This window comes from Bombus flavifrons, chromosome 7 (assembly GCF_040668555.2).
Source record: "Bombus flavifrons isolate JBK064 chromosome 7, iyBomFlav1_principal, whole genome shotgun sequence".
Taxonomy (NCBI): domain Eukaryota; kingdom Metazoa; phylum Arthropoda; class Insecta; order Hymenoptera; family Apidae; genus Bombus; species Bombus flavifrons.
This window is the reverse complement of record NC_138448.1, coordinates 625,552-652,239: the sequence shown is the minus strand read 5'-3', so window position 1 is coordinate 652,239 and position 26,688 is coordinate 625,552. Positions and strand designations below refer to the sequence as shown.

At 36.8% G+C, this 26,688-nt stretch overlaps 1 protein-coding gene across 11 annotated transcripts in view; it reads left to right on the top strand.

Moving 5' to 3' along the window:
- The window catches only part of scalloped (TEA domain transcription factor 1 homolog scalloped), a 339,978-nt gene that overhangs the window by 210,796 nt on the left and 102,494 nt on the right, over window positions 1-26,688 (top strand). The window lies entirely within an intron of this gene.

Sequence of the window (26,688 nt, the reverse complement as noted above, 5' to 3'; positions counted from 1 at the left end):
CAATACTTTTTATAGTTACTGTACATCGAAATAAACATTCCGTCATAAACGCTACCTCCTTCACTGATTTTACCAATTTTCACAAAAAGATTCTCCGTCCCCTCTATCAATCTCTCTAGCGTAAAAATATATAATTTTCCGGATGTTTCACTGCGTTTCAGTTGCGCGAGTATCTCGTTATCCCGGCACTCGTCTCTCGCGAAGCCACTCGGAACTGCGGCGTAAAGTCAAGCGAATGGTTACAAATTGAAGACGCTAATTTACACACGGTTTCGCACTCAAGCTTGCTTAGCTCCGCCGGCCTGGCTGGCTGCTTGCTTGCTTGCTTCTGCTTATTAACTCGCACAAGTTTACGAGCTAGCTTCTAACGGCTAACAAGGTAAACAATGTTTGGCAATTATTTCGGTTAAATGATCCTCCTGAGACGCGGCTGCTGGATACAACGGCCAGGTAAAGGAAACTAAGGTTGGAAGACACCTTTTACGTGTGTCTCCGCTATTTGCTCGCGTTTATCCTCGCTCGCCCCCCCTCTCTCTCTCTCTCTCTCTCTCTCTGCTTCAGTCTTTGAAATATTCCAAGTGAAACATTGTAGAAAGTAATGTTTTAAAAGAGTATAAACATATAAAATAGCTACAAACAATGTCTACGCACAGTGATATTTATTATAGGATTTACACCAAAGTATAATTTAGGTCCAAGTATAAATTTCATATTATTTAGTAATACTTTCATAGGAGTAAAGAGATCAGGTATTATGAAGATGATAGAACCTTGTAAAAAAACATTTTATTAAAAAATAAAGATATATGTAAATATTTTGTATAGCTACTGTATATTAAATCTCAAAATCAAATAAAATTTTCGAATTTTTATGATGTCCAATAAAATATTGTTTATATAGATCGCTTATAGGTATATTAAGAAAAGTATTAAAAAAGGGTTAAAAAAAGATTATTAAGACTAAAATTTTATGTAACGTTCTTTTTAAATAGCATAATTTATTAAATAAAATGATGATACTAGAATCCTAGAAAATAATTTACTTTTAGAGTAAATTTTAGGCATCTCGGAAAATGTACAATTTTTAAGATATATGTATATTAATATAAGTAATATAATATAATTGATTTCGTCGGTAGTCGTTGTGTTAAGTCAATATTAATAAAAATCTATATTATACGAACATTATTATTTATAACATTTCTTACCTCCGTTCTTTCTTTTATATTTATTTTCATTATCATGAATTTCTAATGACTTTTGTCTCAGCAGGGTATAAAATAAATCACAAATAGATTATTACGTACAATATCAATCGATTTACAACCATCACAGCAAATTACAATTCCGGTTACCATGCAACATGATTGACAAAGACGGAGAACACCACGACCGCCGAACTCGTTTACGTCATTCGACTTAATTTTCCTGTCACTCGAGCTTCTGTAGGCTCGAGTCAACTTTACGATCGTTCGATACACGTTTCCTGCTTTCCTTGCTGGATAGTTGCCGCGTAATGTGCTCTCCTGTAATTACATGAATTATGTTCTGGTGTACCCAGCTCTTCCTCTCTTATTTTTCTGCCAAACTAGTTTGGTTCTTTGTACACTCACTAATGTCCCAATCGGCTTTCCTCTTATGCAAATTGATTAACGGTGCATCCGTGCGGCGTGTCTATCTGTTGCTTTCTTCTTCTTCGTTGCGCTTTTCGTTTCTTCGCTTGTTCCTTGTTCTATCGTTTATATTGGTCGATAAATATGTATTCAGCGTACCTTGCATCTGGTTATCATCGATGATTTTCAAAACTGATACACCCGTTCGTCGCAAAAATAAGGAGAACAATGTCTATCTATATTTTTGATGGTCGTTCGCTTGTTACAATTTAGCATTTATAATATACGAGTTTATGTGGTAGATTCTTATAATATTAATACATAATAGCACTTGTAATATACTTGCTGGACTATACTTATGCAATATACTTATGCACTTATTATATTATATTATTGTAAACAGGTATATGTATATAGTAATATGTGACATTTCGCACACCTCGATGACCGAATATTAGTGCGACTCATTGTAGGATTAATTTATATAAAAAGTTAGAATTAATACATACAAAAATACATAACGTTTTGACAGCATCTACATTCATTTTCGGAAATGATAATATTTCACAGTCCACTTGAAGATTACACGAAGTATAATTGCTGCCGAGATAAGCGTTCATTGCTAAGTAATAAGAAATTGATTTGATACAGTTCTATCAGAGAAAAACTAGACAGAAATAATAATTTTCATGTGATCATTATTTCTTAACCATTTGGTCATCGTGAACCATAAAAATTTAGGCTCAGATTATAATTTAATCTGGTAATATTAGAATTTTTAATTCAATTTAATTTTATTCAGAATCTCTACCATGGAGAATGTAAAATAAAATTAAATTAATTGTAATAAATGTACAGGTCGAATTTAATCTCTCCGATTTCGATCATTTTTTAATATGTGGTAAAGATTGGCATGATTCTGTACAACAGTTTGAAAACAGAAGTTTCCAAGATATTCGCAAAAAACTATCGATATCACTACAATGAATTCTGCATACAGTTGTGCGTCCGTGACAGTATATGCGTCAGTACCGGTTGCCAGCCGGCGGCCACTTATCTTCTGTTTACAAACGAGGGACAGGCGAACTTAAAGACCCCTTGCACATTGTACATTTGCGAGTCTGTAAGAAATGTCTGTTACAACTTATAGTTCAATTAAATATGAATATCATCAATGTACATATTGGATTTGGGTTTAGGTTAGTTTTTACAAATGTATAAAATAATAAAAACTAATAAAAAATAAAATAAAAAAAAATAAACACTAATACAAATTCAAACTCAATACATGAATGATATTTGCTTGTAATTGAATTGTAACGAATATTTCTTATAAGTATCGTGAACTGCACCTATCAAGTACACGCAGCGTTATTTTTTTAACGATTTCATTCCTGGGCTAGAAAGCTATACCAGACCCGGGCACTCCTAGGACCATCGGAGTTGGAATACGCCCAAGCAGCGTGTTTGGTCCCTCGCCTTGCTATTTGTATCAGTTCCGGCCTACAGGAGCCTACAAGTTCGTCTCAGGTCGAACGGGGCGTATTTCCATAATCCTACCATCTCATTAGGACTGTACCGGAGTAGTTGGGGCGCTACTCTCTCGCCGACGTCCTTCAGGGAGACCTAGAGCTTGCGCCTGGCGACCCCCTTTGGCCATCTAGCCACCATTTGGCTATAAACCACCTCCCACAAGTCCAACACTAAGCAACCGAGAGCGGGAGAACCCCCGAGACTGATTTCGGCCCCCGTGGTACCAATCTAAGTCATTGGTGGGACTATCGGAATGGCTCGTCGGCCACGTCACTGCCAGCCGGATTCTCTGTAACGACCGTTATTCGACATGACCAGATGGGACCCACGTAAGCGGGGACCGACTGGCATCGGCCTCAGCCGATGCCGATGGTCTCGATCTTGAGTCTTATCCTGACGGCCTCATCCTGGCTCGGGTCTATGGGTTCACCATTACTTAAAGGACTCACGCAAGCGGGGTACAGCCGCAACACGCGGTTCTACACTCCCGGCGGTCCTCTTTGCGGGAAGATGTTTCTTACAAGTATTATAAACTACACCTATCAAGTCTATTGACGGAGCGTTATTTTTTAATGAGACCGTCCCTGGGCTAGAAAACTATATCAGACCCATCCATACCACGGCCGTCGGAGTTGGGATTTACAGCCATTAGTCCGGTTGGAACCGTTTGGTCCCTGACCTTGCTACCTGTGCCAGTTCCGGCCTACAGGGGCTTTCACTCGTCTCAGGTCGAAAGGGGCGCTTTTCCATTGTAGCGGCACAAGGCCATAAACAAAATTCCAGGGTTAAAATGCATGTGTTGGCCGCATGGCCCCGTCCCGTCCAGGCCAGGATGTCGTAAAGAAGAAAACCCTGGGACTTACGGGAGATCGCAAGGGCGTCCGACAAGCAAAAACTTTCCCTGCCCCGGAAGAAAACTTTCTCTTTTCATAAGCGCACAATTAAATTAATACGCCGATTATTCCTTTAGCACCCTTCACGTCCTACACCTCAAATTGGTGACCCCGATGCGATCTCAAGAGAAATAAGTGAACGTCTTAGTGCCATATAGACGTCATTTCCGCGGATCATTTGTGTTCGAGATGACAAGTGCTGGCGAGGAAGTGCCCGCGACGAACGCCACCGCCAATGTGGACGCGGTGGGCCAACAACTCCGCATACCGCAATTTTGGTCGCAAAAAGTCATGCTGTGGTTTATCCTATTAAAAGCGCAGTTCGAGTCCGCGCACATTGTGAGGGACAAAACGAAATTTAACATTGCCATCGCGGACCTAGGGATCTCGACCCGCTGGGGACGGGACGATACGAAAGGTTGAAGAACGAACTTATCAAAAGACTGGCCGATTCGGACAGTATGACAGTGCGGAAGTTGCTCGAGAACAAAGAAATAGGAGATCGGACGCCGTCACAGTTCTACAGGGACTTGAAGAAGCTGGTCACCCCCGCAGTCCCGGACGCTCTGGAAAAACCGTCTTCCCGTAAACACGCAGCGAGTACTGGCCATTATGAGTAAAACGGATGCAAACGCCCTGACCGAGATGGCAGACCGGATCCACGAGATCCGGCCAGAGGCAGGACGGATAGCAATGGCAAGCGAACCATGACTACGACTACGACGGCATACAAGACGAGCTGAACCAATAGTAAGCGGAAATTAGCGTGCTGGAAACGCCGCCGACCGCGTTCCGGAGAAAGGGGGCAGCACCTGGGCCAATGTTACTACCACGAAACCTTCCGAAGCCGCGCAACAAGTCCTCCCCCATCTAGCTGGAACCAGAGAAACGCGAGCAGCCATTCGCGAACGCAGCGCGCGACGACGGCTCCGTTTCCCGCCGTATATTCGTAACCGACAGGAGCTCGAAGATTTCCTTCCTCGCGGACACTGGGGGCAACCTATGCGTGTATCCGCGCAACAGATTATGCGGACCCGCGAACAGAACTGTTCGCGGCCAACGGGACACGAATCGCGACGTATGGTACCATGGCGGTGACCCTGAACCTGTCTCCTTCGACGAGCCTTCAAATGGCCTTTCATAATGGCGGACGTTAACACGCTCATCATTGGAGTGGACTTTCTAAGCTACTACTCAGTCGACACAACCACCAACCTGTCGTCGACGGCATACTCGACCAAGGCTGACATAGCGTCGATAAAAACGATTGTCGGTAAATCAATGTACCACCAGTTCCTCGTGGAATTCCCGGATCTAACCCGTCCGCTCGTTTTCGGAAAAGAAAGAACCCGGCACAGCGTGAAACGTCATATCAAGACGACACCAGAACTGCCGGTCTACAACAAGCCTCGACGCCTCACCCCTGACCGCCTCAAACACGTGAAGGCGGAATTCGAGATGATGTTGGAGCAAGGAGTGATTAGACCCTCAAAGAGCCTATGGGCGTCGCCCCTGCATGGTGTCCCTAAAAAAGACGGAGGGCTACGACCTTGCGACGACTACCAAGCGCTGAACGCCCATACCATACTTGACAGGTATTCGCCGCCGCATTTCGAAGATTTCACGCAACAACTGCGTGGTAAGCGGATCTTCTCAAAACTCGATCTCGTCCGCGCGTACTATCAAATTCCGATAGCACCCGAGGACGCGCGGTATAGATTTTGTTTACGCGTACATCGACGATTTCCTGGTAGCCTCTGAAAACGAGGAACAACACCGCGAACATTTGCGAATGCTGTTAAAACGACTAAATGATTACGGCGTGGTAATAAACCCCTCAAGTGAAATCACTATTTTGGGTACACGGTAAACGTCGATGAAATAAAACCGCTACTCGAACATGTGGATGCAAAAGTAGAAGTTCCGAAGTACTCGACCGATATGCATCTGCGAAGGTACCTCGGTATGACTAACTTTTACCGACGTTTCTTACCGGGGGCCGCGTATATTTTCCAACCGCTGAACGAGATGCTAAAAGGCGTAAAGAAGGGCAAGAAAGGGCGCCTATCACGTGGTCGGAACATGCCGAAGATGCCTTCCGCGAGTCGAGACGCGCCTTCGCAGACGCCTGTTAGGCGCGCCCATGCAGACGATGTTAGCCCATCCGATACCAGTCGCGCTGGCTAGCCTCGCGATAGACGCGTCCGATTACGCAATAGGAGCGGTCTTGCAGCAACGTGTGAACGACACATAGCAGCCGCTGGGTTTCGTTACGAAATCCTTAACCTCCGCGCAGCGAAAGTATAGCGCGTAAGGGAGAAATTTTGTGATTTTTATGGACCACAAACCTCTCGCATACGCGTTTAACCAGAATCTCGGTAAGTGTTTGCCGCACCAATTCTGGCACCTTGATTATATTGGGCAGTTTAAGACCGAAATCCGGTATATTAAAGGCCTAGATAACAACGTAGCCGACGATTTTATCGCAGATTGAAGCGATCGGAAAATCCGTAGACCACAGATCTCTCGCAGCCGCACAAGAGAACGATACCGAGTTACGCAAAATCATCAACTCCGGTACATGCACGTTACAGTTAAGAAAGGTACGATGTGGAAATATTTGGCGACGTAACGAGCGAAGTCGTACGACTGTATGTACCAAAACCCTTGTAGCGCAGCGTATTCAATTCGCTACACAGACTTTCCCATCCAGGAATACGCACTACACAGATCCTGGTGACGACGCGTTTCGTCTGACCGTCAATGAACAAGGATTGTCGAAGCTGGACACGACAATGTATCCCGTATCAGCGATATAAGATCACCAGGCATGTAACCTCACCAGACGGAACATTCGGAGCGTTGGCAGGCCGCTTCGAACACATACACATAGACATTATTATCGTGATGTAATATTTTCAAGACTACCAATATTGTTTAACGTTTGCATCAGCCCTCCTTTTTTCTGGATAGCTCGTTTCGGCGTGCCTTTAAGAATAACATCTGATCGAGGACGCCAATTTGAGTCCGAACTATTTGAAGAATTATGCCGGTTGCTCGATATCAAGCATTTGCGCACGACAGCTTATCATCCTGCGTTCAACGGGATGGTAAAGCGATTATATCGAGAGTTGAAAGCAGCGAATCCCACGATACGAGCAACTGGGTAGAAATTTTGCCAATCGTTTTATTGGGTATACAAACCGCCATTAAAGAGGACCTGAGCGCAATGGCAGCCGAAATAGTTTATGGAAACCGTAACACGGTTGCCGACAGAATTCTTTTTAACAGCGGATCAACAGGCAAACTCAGAATACGCGAACTGGTTAAAAGAGAGCATCGAAAAACTCAAACCACATCCAATCACAGGACATAGCATGAAGAAAATTTTCATTTTCCGCGAACTCGCGTCATCGGCATATGTATTTTTGCGCCATGACGCAGCCAAAAGCTCTTTGCAACTACCTTACGACGGGCCATATAAGGTGATACAACGAGGCGATAAAAACTTTACCATAGAAATAACCAACAGGAACCTAAGAGTTTCCATAGACCGGTTAAAACCCGCTTTTGTTGAACCCAACGATATTGAGCAACAACAACAAGACGAAATTTGCACAGAAATACGCAACGTGTTCACCCAGCCCGAAACCTAAAACAGTCGAAACGAAGAGCGGACAATTCGGAGCGAAGAGTATCCGAAAAGTGGATACACCACACGCCCGGGCAGGAAAGTACGCTTTTCGGAGCGATTCCAAGCAGATTATGAATAGAAAAGTCAATATGCGAAGCGAATGAAGCGAATAGATTAAATGCGTAGCATTAAGTAGTTTAAGGAAATGCATGTAAATAGAATAAGCTTAGCATATAGGATCTACCTGCGCGGAACAAAGACAGCCCTAATACTCAACAACCTTCGTTGAAGAAGAAAGAAAAGAAGAAGAAAGAAAAACGTTAGAACTGGTAAAGGGGCGTGGCGGCACTCGACAACAAATACCGCCACTCGACACTAACACGGGACAACAGTAGCGCAGTGGTTAGCACCTTAGGTTACGAACGTTCGGGACCCGGGTTCGAATCCCGGCGCCCCGTAGTCCTATTTTACTTCCACGCATCTAAATTAAAAGAAAAATAGCAGTACCCCATCAGCGACTTCTACAGCCAGCAGCTACAATTATCACGGACAATACATATATGCCTCAGGGGTAATCTTGCTGCATTACCATAGCCCTACCGTCTCACTAGGACGGTACCGGAGCAGTTGGGTCGCTGCTCACCCGCCGACGTCCTCCGAGGAGGCCTAGAGCCTGCGCCTGGCAACCTCTGCACCTGCGGGGAGGCATAAAGCCTGCGGCTGGCATCTCCTTTTGGCCATTTGGCTATAAACCACTACCCTCACGAGTCCAACATCAAGTGGCCGAGGACGAGGGGAACGCAAACCCCCGGGGCTGGTCTCGGACCCCATGGTACCAATCTAAGTCATTGGTGGAACTTTCGAAGTGGTTCGACGGCCACGTCGTTATCAGCCGGGGTCCCTGTAGCCGTCATTACTCGACAGGACCAGATGGGACTCATGAAAGCGGGGGGTGTATTTTCGACCAATCGCGGGGAGACGCAATCGCGAGGAGAGACGTCAACGGGAGTCGTAAATTCCCGTTACGATTATAATAATCGACACCACGAGTTGATCGATCCCCTGATTTCCGTTAAGATAATAGGGGTGATTCAGTTAGTATAACACTGTGATTCACAGAATTATAAATTATATATTTTTCCACTTAAGTTACACCGTTGCTTATAATATATATCGTCAACAATAAATTAGCGTATAGAGACGCGATACACTGGCACAATATTCGTTGAGGATAGAGCAAGGCTCATAGAGTTTTGTTATAGTTGCTTAACCCGTTACTGACATGTTGACTTGACTTTTCTGATGTCGCAGAAGAAGTAGTTGACTTGACTCTCCTAATGTCGTAGGAGAAGTAAGTTGGGTGACGATGCTGTGTCGGAGAAAAGCTAGCGATGGGTGTGTCTAGCGCACGGGCCCATCGGATTTGTTCATGACATTTTTGGTCAGGAAAGTGAGGGAAGTATACATTGCTTCTGATTGGTTAAACGAAGGTTGGTGGACTAGGAAGGGTCTTAGCCGCCCTCGATAGAAAGTTGCTAGTAGGAAGCATCGTACGTGAGAAAAACTAACTTTCCCTTGTCAAGCCGTAGTAGACACTAGTCTTTAGAAAATGATTCGGAAAGGCGATATTTGTTGGGTCTGAAGGACCTTAGCTAAAAAATTACTAGGATTTATGATGGGTCCTTAAGACTATTGAGGGTACGCAGCAAGGTTGAGCGGACATCTGGTTCCCGTCTGGCCCGCAGTGTGTGGCTTGGGCTAGGTAGAGTGTCGCCCGACGTAACAGGGGGTGTTAAAGACTGGCCTCGGTCGATGCCGATTGTCACGGTCCTGAATCTTATTCCCGACGGTCCCACCCTGCCCGTGAGTTCGCCATTACCCAAAGGACTTACGACACCGCGACACGCAGTTCTTGCACTCCCACCCATGCGGAAAAATATTTCTTACAAGTATTCTCATCTTTGGTAACGGGTGCTTTCCTTAGCGCAAATTTATCGCCATACAGTACCCAGGCCACCCCTAGGGCCATAGGGATTGGGAACCAGCGCACAAGGCACCCAGTACCTTGCTACCTGGATTAGCTAAGCCTGGCAGGGGCTGTCGCTCGTCTCAGGTCGAACGGGCCGTTTTCTAAGCCCTACCATCTCTCCAGGACGGTTCCGGAGCAGGTGGGACGCTGCTCATCCGCCGAAGGTCATTTGGGAGAGCCAAGTACCCCTCAAATCGGCCCTCTTGCCAGCATCTTGGCCGTCAACTACTGCCACCACGAATCCAAACCCATAATTGGCCGAGCTGAGGGTTCGCTACTCCCTCCGGGCTTTTACTCGACCCCCGTGGTACCAACCCTAGTCATTGGTGGGAATATCGTGTGGATGTACGGCCAAGTAACTGCTGGCCGGCGACCTGCTAACCGTGCTCGGCAGTTCCAGATAGGAGTCACGTAAGCAGGGGTCTCAAGGTACAAAGTACCCGGGAACTTGTCCCGACGGTCCCATCCTTGGCATCAGGATCGTGGGTGCGCTACTACCCAAGGCCACGTAGAGAGAGCGTAACCGTACTTAAACGCCTTACACTTCCGGCAACCTTCCCTGCGGTGTACATAGAGGACTCACGTAAGTGGGACGCTTGTCCCGACGGTCCTCCCCGGTTTCGGGAACGTGGGTTTGCCAGCCCCCATAGACTCACATAAGCAAGTCCTTCCTGCGGGAAATATTTCTTACAATCTTGCATATGCAAATATGCACGTTGTGTATAGAGCCTTTAAGCACAACCGATCCTCGTTTGTAAACAGAAGATAAGCAACCGCCGGCAACCAACAGTACTGGCGCATACGTTGTCACACGCAGTATAGGTATACATTCATTGTAGTGGTATCGATAGTTTTTTGCGAATATCTCGGAAACTGCGCGAAACCGCCGGTTATATGTATAGAAATAAGTTATACAAAATCATGCTCTCCACTATATATTTAAAAATCATCGATATCGGAGAGGCTGAGTTCAATCTGTACATGTACCTTAATTTTTGTTTATTGAGTTTAATATTAATTAATTAAGTACTATGAAAAGCTTCAGTTCTATAATATTCTTTTTTCTAAAATATTCAAATCATGATTCGACTTAACATAATTTCAACGAGAAGACGATAAACAGAAAGAAAAATAATAATAAGAAGAAATACCAAACATTAAGAAACTACAGAGAAAAAACAAAACAAAAAGAAAAAGGAGGAGGAGAACACGAAGAAGAAGAGGAAAGAAGAAAAAAAAAAAGATGGGGAACCGGTTGTTGTCTCTGGACTCTGAAGCACTGTCTTTTGTAGTTGAGAGGGGAAAGATCGAAGAGGAGACCCTAAGTTGCACGATCGACAAGCCGGACGTTACTGAAAACGAGTAGACCACGATTTCGCTTCTCCAGTGCCTTCTTTTCTGCGCTGTTGACTATTTTATTGCGCTCGTGTATCGTTCTACGGCGTGTACCAGTGTGTTACGTGTTACATGTAAACCGACACCATGGATATAACGTTTCCAGTGCTAGGCCGTAGAAATCAGCTGTTCAACGAAATGGCCTATAAAAAACAGATTCTGAAGGATTCAACCATCGAACGTAGCCTAATATGAATTTTGCAAATTGCGTTTCTTTTGTTGTGAACATAATGGTTTATTGTCTTTGTGAATTACTAATCCATTAAGGAGCAACAAATGGTTTATTGCAATTAAACTGTAGTATTTTATACATTTAAGGAAAATTTAAAGATACTAATATGCACAGAACGCACATGATACGCAAAGACAGTTAACATATTTAAAGCACAATATTCGTTATTATATTTAGTGAGTAAAACAAATATTGGCAGAAATTTTATTTGTTAATATTATAAAATATAAATTTGCATAAATAGCCGCAGACTAATCATAGTGTTATAAATAAAGTGGGTATAGAAAGCAACCATTTTCGACAAAAATTTTTTTCAACTTTGTTTATTTCAAACATTGTAACAAATAAGGTATATACATATAGTAAATATTCTAGGTAATCTTCAGACTGAGTTTCATAAGAAAGATATTATATATTTATCAAATATCTTTTATGAATACATTCATAAATATCCCGAAATCAGCGGAAAATGTATGCGTAATTTTATTTTTATCTTGGAAGAAATTTGTAAATAATAAATCTAAAAGTTTTTTTAAATGCAAATCAATTTGTATTTGTAAAAGTTTTAAAAAATTTGCATAAATCGAATTGATGAGAACTGCTATGTAATACTTTACATTATATCTTCTACAGTTCTACGCCTATCTACTTTAAGAAACATACACAAAATGAGTTAATAGCTTTTCTGATAACTATTGTCGATCTCAGGAAATACAATTTAGAAATACTACAGACTGAATGAAATAATATTTATTCCAAATTATTGTTTTTGACATTGATATGGAAATACAAGATGAAATTGATTAAAGTAAGACTAATATTACTTAAAGAAGCAGTTTGCAGTTTACTAAATTAAGATAGTGTCATTAGTTAAGAAAAATTGAACAGAAAAGTATATTTGTATAAACATTTGTATAAAAATTTATATGAACTTTCGAACATTTTTATAAAAATAAATTTCTTACAAAATATAAATGATGTAGAAATTAAGCGTGATTATGAGTAATTTTTCTTTTTTCTTAATATAAAATATAAGATAAACCAATAGTAAGTTAAATAATTTCCTTGAAGATTAAAAGGAATTATGTTTTAAATTCGATGTATTAAAGTAAACTTTATCTGAATGTGGTACATCAACATGAAGTATTTAAAAATATGCAAGGTTTGGAAATTTTATTCATAAATAATTACAAAATGAGAAATCTTTTTGAATGCTATTAATGCTAATAGCTTCTAATGTTTTTTTAACAGTGCTAATAAAATTTCGAAGTTTTACATAACAATAAATTCATAAAAGATGTTTACTGTCAATGGGTTAGATCTTTTTATCTACATTTTAGTTTTAATGTAAAAAATTAATATTTCCGAACAAGGTTGGGGTTATAGTTAAAGTCAACCTAACCTACAAACATAATTAAGATTTTTCATTTACAAAATAACTTTCCTAACCTCAATCAATCATCAATTCTCTAATTCTATACTCAAAAATTTTCATGAGTCTATGTACTTATAATCGGAACTATTAAATAACGAAGAAAGTGCAATTTTAATAGATGTGAGATAAATGTTACAGAGAAGACAAAGTATGTCAAACAATAGTTTGCTCAGGAAAGTAGTCACCTTCGGCTTCCTGTTATCTTTTTCTAACGATTCAACAACTTTTCTACTTCTTTTTTATAAAAGTTTCCTTCTCAGGTATCGAAAAAGCGCTTCAACTCCTTTTTAACGTCTTATTGATTTTGAAATCATGACAATCTCTGGAATCACTTTCGATTGCAATGTTCGCTCACTATATCATCTCTGATTGCGAAGGACTTTGGTACGTTCATACTGAAATAACTTTTTCAAGACTTTAAACGATTAATTTTCATAAGTGTTATGCAATGGTAAATTCTTTATTAAATAAATATACATAATCACATTTCTAATTGCTAGAGTACAGTAGAGTTTAACGATGAGGAAACAGTACTTGAAAACAGCACGAATTTTCTTCATATAATCCCTGCCAGGGGTATGACTCGATGTCATAAGGCAAGAGGTTAACAGAATAAAATTCAATTTAAATCGTTCGAAAGACATGGCAGAACTTCTCGAGCAATCACATTGTGAGATCACAACCTCGACCTAAAACTTCACAGAATATGTTCATGCAGGTGCTATCTTGAATTTAATCATCCAAAGTCGTGACATCGACATTGAGCCGTTCTTGCTGGACTGCGAACTCTCTGACCGTGGAAACTTGGGAATTCACCTTAGATCTACACACGTGCTCCGAATACTTCATTCTTCATTGCTCAGGATCCAGACCTTCGACCATAGATTGTGAACTCTTTGAATCAAATTGTAGATTCATGAATTAAAATCTCGAATTAGATCCAAAGACTTTTAACTCGATAAATTAAATTTTGTATTGTACATTCTGACCAGTCTATTCTCTAAGTATTAAGATACTTATAAAACCTTAAATAACACACTGTAACTTCAGACAGTATAATATATTTCATGCTTCTTCAAATTTCTACACATATTTTTATAAATTGTTACGAGTTGGAGCTTTGAACAGCATACCGCGCCAGCGGTATTTATGTAGTATTATGTAGTATTATGTAGTATTTTATGGAATATGGTTGCAGTATGTTAGCAACTACGCAGATGAACTTGATGCGAGGTGAGGAAGCCATAGGTTTATTGTTCACGAGAGTGAACCTGATCCGCAATCACTAATCAGGGGTCCTCTAGAATGAAGTCATTTGCGGACGAACCTGGCTCGAAGTCAGGGAGTCGCAGAAGGTTGAAACTTGGTGAACGAACTTGATGCGAAGTCGGGGAGCTGCTAGGAGGTTGGAAAGCAGCACAGACGAACCCGACGTCCAGTCGGGGAACTGTTATGAGGTTGGACAAAATGCAGACGAATCTGATGCGAAATCAGGATGTCATTGAAAATGTTAGAAAGGCCTCGTAACTCGATTAATAAAAAAATGACACGGTAACACTCATCGTAACATTCTAACCATTCCGTCGTAAGAGCGTTATTTTTCGGTTCCTTATGCCGTGAAAATCTCGAAATTTTATGGTAGAGGTGGATCAAGAGTTTGTGTGCATATGAAAAAGTAACCGTTCAAGGTTTCTGAGAAAAGTACTCTCCGGATGTATATCACAAACGATATCCCAGAAATGAAGAATTGAAAAAGTGCAGGTGGAGGCCGAATGTTCTTCATCTGTAACAATATTATGACTTCTTAAATTATGTTATATATTTCTTTAAATCTTCTTTAAACTTCTATACAAGATATTTTTAAATGAGTCTCCGATATCAGTTGAGAAAAATTACGTAGTACCATTTAAAAAAATCAAGTTTTTGAAAATTCTTGTTACTACAATTTGTTGTCAATTTTTGTTTGAAATAATTTTTAATCAATTAGCGGAATAGCCTGAAAAATCATGGCAATGATAAATATTTTGTATATTTATGCTTCTTGACATTATACTATATTATATATTTTTTTATATATTTCCACAACTCTAAATTTCCCCCAAAAATGCAAGGTGTCCGCTAAATCAAGCGCGAGTTCAACTAGTAGAAGAGTCTACGAATTTGATTCTATCTGCAATTATCAAACATTTCCTCCAAGTTATTCCTTTGCTTTCGGCTTTACTGTATTTATTAATTCTTACTTAAATTTTGTAGGTCATTGTATGCCGTTTATATTTGCTTTATAACATTTAATTTGGGATTCAATTCCTTGAAATATATCTAAAAAATTGTGAACCAAAAGTAACTGTAAATAAGTACTACCACAAAAGGAATATTGCTTAAAAATATGACTAGTTATCATAGTGAGATCACTATTATATGTCTTTTGCACAATACTGCATATGAACATGAACATAAATCATTTGAAGTTTTATTGACAAATTCTAACAAAAATGGGAAAGAAGATTTTGACAGTATATACTATCTTTTAGAACTTTTAACGACTATAATATTCTGTGAACTTTATCCACATACGTACATTATTAATAGATGAATAATGTTATTATTTTGCCTAATATAAAGAAAATATTCATTGAGTAATGAAAATAGCTTACTTTTTAAATCACATTTTCACGCCCGTTACTCCATTTTTTAGCCCTGTTTTCCGCATCACAAAATTTACGTTGTAATTCTCCCGGTAATCCGGCATCAGTGGTGTTTTCGAGGGGAAGCGTAATCACTCTTCTTCTCCGCGTCTTGAGGCCTCGTTACGTTGCAGCAGTGTCTCTGTGGTCTTTGTCGAGAGATTGCATTATTCGCCATTTAAAACGATACTAGCTCTCGCGGCGTGAGTCGTGTAGTTCACTCGTGCTTATGTACAAAGTAGACGGTATTAAAATGAAATTTCCACTGTGCACGATACACCCACATCGTTTTTCCAGGTGTAACGCGTACATACGCCACGTTTAATGCCCAAGCTTTGTCATAATCTAACTTATTTTCAACGATTTTGCCTTTCAAATGCAATTGCACATGTTATTTTAACATCTTTTACAAATTTTCCGTTTCAGTACAAAATACAAAATTGGACCAGAAAATTTTATCAAAATTTTTTTAAACAAATTTTTACTAAATATATTTATAAAGATACAATTTCAACATACAATACCTACATCTAATTGAAGAATTTTTCTATGCTGTATTTATGATATGGGTTTTATTACGCTCGAAGATCACAGGTGAATAACATTTCCTATATATTATAGAAGAGTAATTTGAAAATTCAATACGATTCATTTGATTTCGTTGATTAAATGTGCTTTTATCAGCCTTTCAAATAATTATTAATACAACATTAATTATGCAGACTGATGTTAATTAAATTAAACTAATGTAATAAATAAACTAATATTATTTGTTTCTAACAAAACAACGTGGATTTATTAGTTACTTCCATAAGGTTTATATTTTTAAGTGTATAAAATAATCCTGTTTGTAGCTTGCAAGTGTTATGAGAATCAGAAATTCAATGAAAATCGATTTGTTAAATTGTCCGCATGTGATCTTCATACGTGCTATTTGAAATGAACACCATAATTAATGAGACTAAAGCTTTAATGAAATTTATTAACTTGTAAAAATTTCTGGGACAATTTATTATTAAATTTGTTATCAGATTAAAAGAAAAAGAATTCTATGATACTATATACATATGTATTTGTTAACTGTGAGGTAATTCTATTGCACCTATAAATGATATAAGAATTTAATTTAGGTTAACTAATTCTTAAGTATTTAATTTATATTGCATTTTTTATTTCATAATAGCATCGATAGTTTTTATCTACTGAAACACAATACAAAATAAAATGAAATATGATAGAATAGATAATAGATAGTGGGTAATTTTACCCTCGTACATACATATATGGTTTTGTATAGGTCTTCCCTACTTATCATTACTAATCCGGTTTTAACTTTCCAAAATCAGCTGAATATATATTCACAATACATTTCCCTATTTGCATTCTCATCACACTATCACATTATCTCTCCAACACAAACATCCATGAACTCAATTTGCACTTCCAACGGAACTTATTCTCGGTCTGAGTGTTAATTACAGATGCATCTTTGTCACTGCTGTTTTCTCGTAGTAGTTATTATTATTTATACTCGGTCGAACCCATCGTGACGTTGCTCGAGCGTACGCGACGCGACGCAACGCTTCGTAAATCGCTCGCAGAGCAATTACAGATAAAATAATAATTCGCGATAGAACATCTCTCTCTTATCTCTTTCTCTTTATTTTTCTTTTTCTGGCTTGCTTACTGCATTGATTCCCTTTCTCATTTTCGATCGACTTTCAAACCGCGAAATTGTCGCGTAGTCTCGTTAAAAACTGACCCGCGAAATATGCGCATAAATCGCCGGACGATTCGCGTCGCAACGTTCGTATTGTTGTTCGCAATTAGTGGGATTAATTTACATATTGCTGGATTAACCGTTCGACCATGAATTATTCAGCGTATGCTAATGCGCTGCCTTTGAATTGAAGTCTATAATTGAATGCTTCTCGAGAATAAGGAAAGAGCCGCGACCCCCGCTGCGACCGCTGCTAAAGAATCAGCATTAACCGTATTATAGTCGATGGAGAACCGGGACGCGTCGTGTGCAGTCGTCAAACGGGAATTAATAAATGTAAGTCTGAAATTGCCCTCTGTCTGACATGAGTATGTAATTAAAGAGTTAAAAGAGAAATGATTGTAGTCTGTTTTAACTTGAAATTGAGGTTTTATTTAAAAAGACACACACACGCGTATATATATTAATGTTTATAATAGAATTAATTCTTTGTATTATATTTTGACATTATTTGTGTTATGTTATCTATATATTATTTATATTATACATATATACAATAATAAAATTAGTGTCTTTGATATACAAATCTTGTAAAATTGCATAGTTATTTAAAAAATAAATAGTGATACAGTAGAATAGATCATTGTGTGTAACTTCTTATATGGAAATTATGTATACCTGTTATCGTAACTTCGATACATGATTAAAATTCTTACACAAGTACAGGTATAAATATGATACTTTTTATACTATTTAGTGGATGAAATAAATTTCTGCTTAGATCTCATTTTTCAAATTATGTTTGTAAAAATACAATATCCATAGTCTAATGATAAATATTGCTTTTAGTAACTTGACTTGATGCTCCACGCAAGAGAAACCATCTATAAACTTGAATATATGAGGTAGAATTATGTAAACTAATAGATCTGAATATATCAATAGTAGAAAAAACGTCTTAAGGCAAAATTAAATAACGTCTTACGATATGTGGATTTTGTTCATAGATGGAGGTATTTTAAAGGTACATTTCTATAAATGTAATTAAGTTCTTCAAATTTTTCTCGATTTATCATCCTTCCTGGACGTTTTCTTTGAGTTTGTCCGAATCCGACCGCGCGTTTGTTTCATTTTTCAAATGATATATATATAAATATGAACGGAACAATTAAAACAAATCTGATCTCCTAAATCGAGCTAGCCCCAATCTAACAAGCAACCAAGTCGAAAAGTGAACTTCAAAAAGCCCACAACTGAAACGCAACCTCGCATGACGTCGTTAACGAATGAATCATAACATATAAAAAAAACACACAGTAGAATAGACATAATTCAACAGCTATAAAAGACAATCCCAAAAGAGGACCATAGAAAAAGTGTCCACATTAAAGAGCGCGTAAGCGAATTTTACTTTAATTCCACGAAGATTCTTTTCATCGAAAACAAATTATTTCGTTCTAATTTAGCGTAACGAACTAGCTGCTGCGGTAATTGCTTCGCTAATCGGTTTCCTGCAGGTTTGTCGCGAACCGACACGGTTGAAAAGCTGCCGAAAACCGACGAAACGCGCGCGAATGCACCGGATACTCCGATTCTTTTTGACGACGTACAGAATGAAAGTTCCATTCAGTTGGTCATTAACGGTTGGAAAAGCGTATTAACGACATGCGTACCGTCATCGTCGCGACGATCCGCTAATTGAAGAGTCTCCATTCGTTGTTGATCCTCTTCCCTTCCTGTTTTCCCTGCCAGGTTGGGCGGAATCGCAATTAAGGATTGAAAAAATACGTGTGAAGATGGAAGTGAAGCAAAAAGGGAGACGCGAGGTCGCTCTTCAGTTTCCCGTCTTGTTTCTAGCGTCAATGGCGACCTACCGCATAGTCTCTAACTGTGAACAGCCAGTTTTTATTTCGTTTTGTGGCTTTTGTCGATGGTGTGGTGATGATGCTCTTTTACTGGGATTTATTGGGAGCGGCAGCTACGTAGCACGAGTGATAGAGTTGCGTTTAATGGAAATGATATTTTTTGTAAAGGATGGACCTTTATGTTGGGAAGGTGAATATAGTGTAAATAGGAAAGAATTAGATAGAGCAGAATTGGGTTAGTACTAGAAATGTTAATTATTATGGAGGATTTTTGTGTCATAAAACATTCTGACCATTCCAAAGGCTCGCAGGCACTCGCGGGTCCTTGTTCTCACATAACAATAATTTCATAATTTCTCGACTATGTGTGGCATCAACCTAGAAAGAATTTACCTACTACTATATATTGGGAATAATTATTTGGACGATAGATCACTTTCCGAAGAGAGAAACGTGCTAAGGCAATATTTCAAAGTTTTCGTTTATTTTCTATACGTTCCCTAGGGGATAAAAAATTATGCATTTCATAGTCTTTAAAAGATATCGAAACATACTCTGATAAAATTTATCGTTGACAGCAAGGTCCAAAATCAACCAACTCTTATCATACTCCTTTATGTATACATGAAACATAAATTAATAAATTTGTATATTATAGAATTACATATATATATATATTTGTTCATTGCTCCAATTCTATAAAAATTCAAATATTTTTACCGATAAGACATCAAAAAATTTACACATGAAGAACTTAATCCTATGTAATAAAAATTAAATTAAAAAGTAAATCCTAAAAATAATAGTCCATTTTCTCGCGAATAAAATTTCTTAATCTCTCCTTTACTGAAGTAGAATTCTATTAGTTTGTCCCAAAAGTTTCTTTCGTTTTACAAGGAAATAGTAGATGCACAACATTATTTGTTTTATATTATTTTATTGAATTATGTGTGATCCATTTTGTTTCAATAGAACAAACTTTTGGAACAACTTAATACTTCAAAGTTTCTACACGCATCTAAACCAATAAAGAATTTCTACGTTAAGTACGTCACCAGGAATCAAACTGTCAAAATAAAAATTCATCCCATCGCGCGTCGCAAGTACCAGTTATATAATCCGGGAAATTCGAATAAGAAAACAAGAAGAAACAATAAAGAAAGAAAGAAAGACGGAGACTATCCTGAATTCAGTTTTCTAGATTTCTATCCACCCCTTCTCAATTCTCAATTCTCAATTCTCTTTAGCCTCGACCTACTGTAAACTTACGACTCGAGATATAACTTGCGAGGCGGGCAACCTTTCGAGTACCTTTATTATTTCTTCTGCGAAGTGCGCATGCGTCACTCTCTGTCTATCTTTTCACGGTTTCCCTCTCCAATCGTACTAGTAGGTGAATCACTGTTGAAGCTCATGTGGCCGCGAACAAGTGGATATATGCGAGGAAACGAGGCGCGAATTGGGCTCGACTTTTTCCTTTTTTTTCTCCTTCTTTCCAGGGGCAAAACAGTGGCTGGATAGAGAGAAAGAGGGTGGCAGAGAAAAGCGGGAAACGGCCAGGGAGAGATTAATTACTGTCATGCACTGAATGAATGCACCTGTGGCCTCGAAGCAAGCTTTTTTCTATCGGGTGCTCCAGGAAATTAACCTTCCCCACTTGCCAGTTGAATTCTCGAGTTTTTACGGCTCTTCGCTGCGCGTCGCTTCTTCTTTTCCCTTTTTCTCCCCACCATTCGAGTTTTTGTTCCATCTAACTGTCTCTCTGTGAGGTAAAAGAGCGAACGTTAGCGATGGGACGGACACTTTCTCGCGTGTTTAATGCTCTTCTAATTGCATCGGCCGTCTTTTGATTGCTGTTTGCCAGCCTGAATGCGGGCTGTGTCGCGGGTAATTCAAGTGTTAGGGGAGGTTCGAGTCAAGCTGAACCTTTTCACTGTATAATGAAATAACGCGGGATACGAGGGGAAAGATGTTTAGCTTTTTTATAGACAACGCGGTTTATAGTCGTGATGGCAGATAGATGAGGCTCCAGTGATTTTAAATGGTTGTGGATAATAGATTTTTGTAAGGGTGAGTATAGGGAAAGTATTTTTACCAAATTTAATGAGATAAGTATTTATTATGCTTCGAAATTTATTATTAAATTTGCAAGAAATTTATTATGAAATAAATATTGTACAATATTTTATAGAAATGACGTATACAAACAGGGAAAATAAATTACGCAATATTATATTATAGAAAAAAAGATTCAAATGAAGATTTTCATAATATAACTTTATTATGTTAAGTTAAATAAATCCTTATATATCAGACTTTGACTTGATTCAATTTTAAATTACTATTCGAAATTCAAATTTGAAGGTCTGTTTAGAAGTAAGAAATGTAATTTGGCATAAATATTATAGAAAATTAATAAATTAATAAAACAAAACTCTTTATCACTTCCTCTTTTTAAGTGTATAATAAACATAATCTAACCCAACCTTCTTCATACAAAATATTCCGAATAGTCGGTATAACTATGTAAAAAAGTACGCATCTCTATTTAAAATTTTATTTTAATAAAATAAAACTGTACTTAATTTTTTTAAGTGCAAAGTTGGCCTTTCCATACCATTTGTGGTTTTCCTTCACCAATTTTTTCTAATTCTAAAGCTAAAACGAGTCACAATTCATTCGAATTACTCGAATCATCCTATATAATTGCCGAACTAATAAAATCAATGTAATAATTAATAGGATGAACTTCTATTTGTTTTGTAAAGTTAACTTTTAACTTAAAATTTTGTAAAATAGACTTTTTATGCCATTTAGATTTCTTTTCGCTTTAACAATTATACTATGTCCAACTAGAAAAGAAAAATGACTCATTCTACTTGCATAGATCATCCTCTATAATTATCATGATAATAAACAAATAATGCCAATTTGTAATATAGATCTTTATGTAATCAATACTAATATAAATTAATACTAATTTATAATGAAAATTTTCTTTGTAATAAATTTATAATAAACACAATAGATTGATGATAACACTATTTATCATTTTTGTCCATTTATCACGTTCATCCTCACCGAGTTCAACTCGGAAGAACGCACAGACGATGAGAATTCTCACCTTACAGGAAGTCCTCGAGAAGGAGCTCGTTCACTTTGTAAAGTATCTTGAGCATCACGTACGTAGTACATACGGAGCGCAAACCCTTCGGCTGCTTCTTCTTCTTTTTAAACGACATCTTGTCAAAGCGGAAAACATTCTTTTACCCTTGTGTCATGTGACCCGTAAAACGTGTACTTAGAGCACGTCACCTTATTACCCTTTAATAATTCAAAGATAAGCGTCGTTAGAACCACTTCTCAAGATTATACGCTTCTTAAGATTACGCTCTGCTTAGTCTTGCGTAAAGGGCAGTCTCGAATAACCCTTTTATAGTTTAATAAAATGAGAAAAACAAGAAGTATCTTTAATATAAATATATATAGTATAGAAAATACCTAAGAGAAAATGTTTAAGAATTATTCAAGAACAAGCTATGCATATAATGAATTAGTCTTTTGTATTAGATTAAGATTAGAGAAATAAGAAATTATTCAATTTGGAGAAAGATATCTTGCGTATGTTAATTGGATTAGTTTAAAAGAAGAATGGTCTTGTTTACAGTAATAAATTGAATAATTTTAAAAACCAGATTATCTACAGATGAATTATAAAGACCTATATTAAGTTCAAAGAATTACTCGTTTACATTAATAAATTTAAAACCTAAATTATATATATAGTTATAAATATGAAATGTATTAAATTCAACGGAGAAGTAAATTGAGAAATTGGAAAATTGTAATGATCCATAAATTAAAAAATGTCAAATATATTCAACTTAAAGAAGAATGTGTTATATTAGAAAGTAAGAACATTTTGAAACCTTAATACTCTACAAATTAATAAATATGCAGTATTAATCTGTTCAAATAAAGAAACTAAGAAATTAAAACATTCAAATTAAACACTTTCTTAAACACAATTTAAAATTTAACAAATTTAAAAAATTATAAATTTTGATAAATATTAAATTCAAGGAAGAATATCTTGTTTCCCGATTAAAGGTACATATTTACATAGTAAATATATAGAGCATCCTTAACCTTCACATTTCGAGGTAAGATGCACTATTAACTTAAAAGCTCTCAAATGGTGAAAAGGTAAAGTCGACGGCTCTCAACTTTCGTTCTACTTACCTAAAAGACGTAGTACTACATCATTGGTAGTGAAAGTGTTAATTGCTGGTGTAGTATAATACCTTAAAACATGAATCAACGTCATGATATTGCCTCTATACAGTCTCGTCTTTTCTTCTTGTTCTTTTCTTATCAATTCCTCAAAAGTACTTTCCATTTTTATTTACCGACGATATAAAACGTATAAGAGACCTTTCATCTTGAGCATAATAATTTAGAGGTAATCGAGAATCTGCCCTTTAGACTGGTTCCTAGCAATTTAATAAAAGCAAATTTAATAAAATTTAACCCATACTTTGTTATGCGTGTGAATTTACGTTTACTATAAAATATAAGACTTTTTAAAGCATTACGATTTAATCTTACATTGTAGTATTTGTTTAATACTCCTTGAATCTACGATAGTATTTTAATATATATATTTAGTAAAAGTCCTTTATAATGTTCTGGAATAATAATTGTTAATGTATGCAATCATCTATAAAAACAGAACATCTTGTAAGAAGGTTATTTTTGTTCAAATAAAATGCATCAAACTTTCATTGAAATCATAAAACGTTCTGTACCAAGATCATTCTGTTATTTTTTTTTATTGTTGTTATAGTTTCTCATTATGACATAATAGTAACAAGAAATAAATAGGTATTAATTTAATATAAATAATATATTTATACGATTTACGAAGATTTTTAGGATGATTGTCCGTACGTATAACATTATTTTGGAAAAACTAAACTTTTTGGCACTCAATTATGAAAATTTCTTCTTCGAAGAATTATATATGTACTTCATGTTACATAATCTCGTTTTTTGAGGACGAAATCTATTTTCTAGGTAATTTACTAATCGAATAAAACAAATTTGCCTTAAAATTAAGTAAAATTAAGGTTCATGTGAACATCAAGTCAGTCAAGTCTGAATTTTGTCTTCTATGCACTTCTTACATATATGTATTTACATATTTATAACATTTGTTGACGATATAATAATATGTAACTTAATGTTAGCTTAAATTTTCAAAATCATGTATGATTTTCTGATGATGAAATTGTGTTGATTACAAATGACGCTAAAAGATATTTTTATATGCTATTCTTTATCGATTCTCAAATAAAGAAAACGATACATAACAATAATAAAATGATTGTTAGAGAATAATACAAAGAATGAACCAATATCATAATCTGATTTTACTAATTGAAGATTTACAGAAAATAGAATTAATGGATTTGACTTCTGAATATCTCAAACATCAATATATAAGCTAACCTACAAAACCTGTACAATGAAATATATTGGGAAAAAAGTATAGACTAGATAAAATAAAACGCACTGAAACAAAATATCATTTAATTTACATATATGAGCTATACAAAATGAAGGTATTGTATAAGCTAAACTAATATATGCAACGAAATATATTGGTTATAGTTAAATACTCTTAGATAAAAACAAGTAACAAAAGGTACAAATAACAGTAGACAATTGACTAGACACTATGCTTCATCTTAATAACAGACCGCGAGATATCATTTTTATAATACTAAATCATATATCACTTCGATATTAAATGACGAAAAAGTCAAAACCGATTTGTTTTGTTCATAAAATTTTTTACCTATTACAAAGCTAAAATTTGTTAGGGTCAATTAGAATTCTTAATTACTCATATAAAGAACGCAACATTCACTCCTGTTGATAAGTACATATTAGGACTTTTTATGCGAAATGTAAAAATTAATCTAAATTATGAAGAAAACGATTAATTGATCAGAATTTTGTATTCATGCAAGATTTCCATCTAATACTCGTATACGTATAATAACAAAAATTTCTTAAAATTATTTGCAAAGGTGCATTTATCGTGTTAGAAAATTTGTTGTAATAGGCTCAAGCACTTACCTACGTCGTAAAGAGATTTGAATATCGGCTGATTATATTCGAACCCTCTATAAACATTTCTAAAAACAATCAGTACTTTTAAGTAGACTCAAAATTAAACGCTAGCTAAGTACTGTGAGAAATAAAATAAGCACTACCAAGTAGAATCGACCACTGCTCAAACAGGTTCGAAACATTCAAAATCTTACCAGCTCCTTATTAGAAGTTTTCCATTCGCTTAAAATCATTCGTCTTGTCTTCTAGTTCTTAAATAATTACAAGTGTAAATGTTCAGCTACGTTTTATAAGAATCTTACCTATCGTTTATAATTCGTAGAATTTTCCCAAGTTTGTTAGAAGAATTCAATGAAATGGTAATGCGTTTCTAACTCTCATGATTCTATCGCTACTTGCAGGGGCTTCGACTCGTTTGAATATCGAAGTGATTATAAGTAAATTTTCGAAACTTGTGAGTACTCGTTCCGAGATCCGAAAACCCAGCTTACGAAAATGAACACTTATGTAAGTGATGCAATGAACGAACCACTATATCTTACAAATAGTACTTAAACCCTGTGAAACGTATCTTAGGTATTAAATTTGATTTAAATTTTTTAATACATATTAAACTTGATTCCATCATTAAAAGCTTGGAATTAAAAGATTCTGGTAATGAAGAACGAAAGAACCAAATTGAAAGAGAAGAATTAATTTCATTACAAATTGATGAGACTATTGTCAGTTACATTATATTATTATTCCAAATTATATGATAATTCTTAAGATTATTGATAACTCCCTAATGATTTTTCAAGTTTACTTAAGTTTTCGTAAATATCGTAATATTTATCAACGCATAGATCCGTGAAGCGTCGCCTCTTAATAAATTTTACGGCATGATAGCTCGCAAGCGTGCAACATCAAGATAATAATTAATTTCCTGGAGTATTTTCCAACGAGAATATCCCTTTATGTGGGTTAAACGTAGATTTAATTATATTATATTAAAACTACTATGTACCTTCAGTATCGTCGCCATAATATCCTGTGAATGGTAATTTAATTCCTCTCACAAAGGTATGAAAATTATAATATCCATTCATGTTACACCGGCCAATCCTGGCTTTCTCTCTCTCTCTCTCTCTCTCTCTCTCTCTCTCTCTCTCTCTCTCTCTCTCTCGCTTATTGCCTTCCTTTTTTGGTATCTTTGACATCGACCAATTGCATTTCAGCGTCGATCTTCTCGCACCGTTGACGAAAATATAGCACGCTGTTTTAATTGCAACGTGGAAGCATTTTGATGTAATCTTGATATTTTATGATAATTTCATTTGTACCTCGCGACAGTTACGGAGCGTGTGAATAGTGGTAAATTTATAATGAAAGAAATAATATGAGAATTATCGTTATTTTATCATTTTTGTGAAATAAATTTCGCAAAAAATTGGAATATACGGAGCCTTAAGAACTAACTAGACATTTTTTATTGCCATTATTTACAATTAGATTGCAAATATTTATGCAGATAAGTA